This window comes from Podarcis gaigeae (genome assembly GCF_964106915.1).
Source record: "Podarcis gaigeae genome assembly, chromosome: 5".
Lineage (NCBI taxonomy): Eukaryota > Metazoa > Chordata > Lepidosauria > Squamata > Lacertidae > Podarcis > Podarcis gaigeae.
In genome coordinates, this window is record NC_139681.1 from 35973656 (window position 1) to 35976969 (window position 3314).

At 41.5% G+C, this 3314-nt stretch overlaps 1 long non-coding RNA gene across 1 annotated transcript; it reads right to left on the reverse strand.

Annotated features, from left to right (window-relative positions):
• Window positions 1–871: 871 nt before the first annotated feature.
• Window positions 872–2222, reverse strand: LOC310845595. Its single transcript, XR_014564856.1, has 2 exons — window positions 2106–2222; window positions 872–2021 (listed from the first exon to the last, which is right to left on the reverse strand). It is a non-coding gene; the product is annotated as an uncharacterized lncRNA (long non-coding RNA).
• Between the last annotated feature and the right edge of the window lie 1092 nt (window positions 2223–3314).

A 3314-nucleotide genomic window follows, 5' to 3' on the forward strand; every position in this document is an offset into this window, starting at 1 on the left:
ATTCCCCGACCTGGTTTGGGGGGGGGGGAAATAAAGGGGAATTTTTTTCCTTTATTTCCCCCCCAAAAAACTAGGTGCGTCCTATGGGCTGGTGCGCCCTATGGGGCAAAAAATACGGTATATTTTCTTTTCAGGGACACATGCAGGCATATATTTTTAGAACACCCATACTGCACCAATTTGAATGCAAACTGAAGACACTCGGGGGGGGGGGGAGGGATGCATTATCAGTAATAGGTCTATAAACAATAAAAGTGCAGGGTGTTTTTCCAAGTATGAATCATGTCCCCGCTAGTATTACTAAAAGCAGGGTTACCCTAGGCTGGGCAGAAAGCTATGCAACAATTATGTTGAAGCACTGGGCATGTGGTTGGCTGTGTGTGTATAAAAGATTTAGTACACTCAGGAGCCATAAAGCTGACTTTCTTCTAAAGCTTAAGGAATATGTTTCATAATACACTTAATTATGCCACCCACTTCCCATGATTAGAGTCAGTAACAAAAATTATCATTGGCTTCAAGTTATTTGGCAATGAAATAGAGTCAGACTGTCCCTTGACTTCACAGTCCCAGAGCACCTGGTAGTTACTGGCAGTGGGTGTGGAAGAAGATGTGATTTTTCTAGCCAAGGGCTGGGCCTTGTCTGATCTTCCTCATACCATGGATCGTTTGTATTTTTTCTGTAAAAGAAATAGTACGGTGTCCTATTGCCTCTGAGTCCTCTGTCAGATGGATGGGGACCATGTGGGCTTCCCTTCAGTTCTGAAGTCCCAGGGTAACTAATAGATTATCAGGGCTGCCCAAACTTTTTTCAAAGAGGGCCAGATTTGATGAAGTGAACATGTGTGAGGGCTGACCAAAGTTGTTGAGCTAGGATTTTACCCCAGGACATATACTGCCACGGGGGCTGGATTAGACCCCCAAAGTAGACTTTGGACATGCCTGGATTAAATGGTAGCTAAAGTTTCAAATATGCTTTTAATTGCTTCTGTTTGCTTCTAGTTTGCTCAACACTCTAGCTGCATTTGGCACTGGTTTCTGGATTGCCTTCATGAGTAGAGCCACACAGAGTGTGTTGTGTTATGTTTGCTTTTGGTACCTCATTTATTTTATTTGCTTTTTCATTTATTTTACATAAATCAAACACCATGGGTTTCCTTGGCGGCTGCTCTCAGACTACCTGCCAAAGAAGACCAAGATAATACTGTCTTTTACGACTTTCCACTGGTAGGCAAAAGCCTACTTTTTCAGGCTCCTGATGCCGATCTGTATAAATTGGCTTCTACTAGTTGTGTTTGTTTATGTTTATGTGCCTTGTTTTTTATTTGTCTTTTATTACACTTCTTTGCATCTATATTATATTAACTGTCACAGTGGGTAAAAAGTCAGGATACAAATGTAACAAATAAATACATTTATAATAATAAATCAGTATTTGCATCAGTCTTTGATACATTTGCCTTTCTCTTCAATCTGATTTGAATTAGGCCATTTTAAGGGTCTTTCATTATTCCTTGGAATTGTAACACACCAAGCCCAGATGCTTCCAAAACATTTGTGCTCAAATCTGCATGTATTTGTTCAGCGCTTGCCCTTCATTCAGAGTTACAGGGAAAGAAATGTGATGATCTGTTCATTATTTCATTTTATAAATGCAAAGATTACCCAACACCACAGACTGAATAGGAAAGAGACATGACTCAGAGCCACGTGGACTCAAAACAGATGATCAAACTTTCCTTCTGCCAGAAATGCTACCTTTGCTTTGCTGATGTTGCAGCTTCTTTCAGAGTACACAGTGGTGATGTATTTGTGAATACCTCCCATTTCTTCCTAACATCTTCTGTTTGCTTCCCTGTCTGCACTAATTAAAGATGTGCCTTTCTCAGTCACTGACTCGCATGTGTTTGAACAAAGCTATTAAAAGGGAGCTGCTCTGTAGTTTTTAAGGAAAAGTGTGTTTGGTACTGGGAGTTGTCTCTTTGAGACAGTTCTTCACCCTCACTAAATATGTAAAGTAGCTCACACTATTTAGTTTTTCACTAAATATGTAAAGTGGCTCACACTATTTAGAAGGGGTTTCACATACCCCTTCTATGTGAAACCCCTTCTAAATAGTGTGAGCCTCTTTACATATTTAGTGAAAAGTGTAGGATTAGAATCATTCTCTTCTGTGTCACTCACCAGGTCCTCAGCACAAGAAACTCTTCTTGTATTTGTACTGAGTGCTGGAGCCTGGTGTAACACTCCAAATTAAAGAATTCTGAGGCCAAGAATTAAGGAATTTGAAGGGCCATGGTTTGTTTGTTTTCTAAAAAAACTGAACGGAGCTTACATTCTTCCCACACAAACCCCGCCCTTGGTTAACCAATCCCCACCTGAGTTTTCTTCATTTCAGCAGTGTCCGTTTTGGGGCAGTGGGGTATAAGTTTCTTGCTGCTAATGTTAAACAACTTCATCTCACTCAGAGATCTATCACACAGAGATCTCTAAGCAACGGTCAGGGATGATGGAAGTTGTAGTCCAACAGTGTCTGAAAAGCCACAGGTTCCCGATCTCTGCTCTAGGTGAAAACATGGTAAAATAAAAGTGTTTGTCTAAGGCATGAAAACACCATCAATGATGGGGCCAGCCAGGCCTCCCTGGGCACAAAAGCCTGGGTGCCACAATGGAAAAGGCCTTGCTATGTCCTCACCAACCTCAGTTTGTGGTAGGAGGCGGACGATGCCCTCTGCCAAAGACTTGAGCGGAAAGACAGAATCACGTTGCACAAGGCAGTCTTTTGAGTACCTTGACATGATACCTAGTTTGCTGGGCATGCTATTTGACAACTTAAAGAGAAACAATTGCACTGAGACATAAATGCATGTTCTATCTGTGGTATCACATTACAACTCTTTATTTGAAGCATCCCACTCAGGGTGCTAGCCAGACTTCATCTAGCTTTTCTGGTTCTATTTTTAAACACTGACGTTAGTTTTTCCATGCTTATTATCCGCCTTGTATGTAAATTATCCATTGATTGCAAGATGCCAGGGAGGGATGTTTGCAATGCTTAATAATCTGTTTGTGGCCTGCTAATAACAGCAATCTGGTTAGTTTCTATGAGCTGGCACTCTGCTTATTAGATAGCCTCAGTATTTCCCCTGCTCTCCCAAGGAGAAGTCTCTCATCAATGGGTATGAATCACTGCACATTGTTGTTGTTTTGGAATCTTGTAGCTTGGATGCAGAAATTAAGCATATGCTCAATATACAGTTTCCCCTCTTCCCTCCCCAATGTGGTGGGGGTTTTTTTTGGGGGGGGGGGTTTGC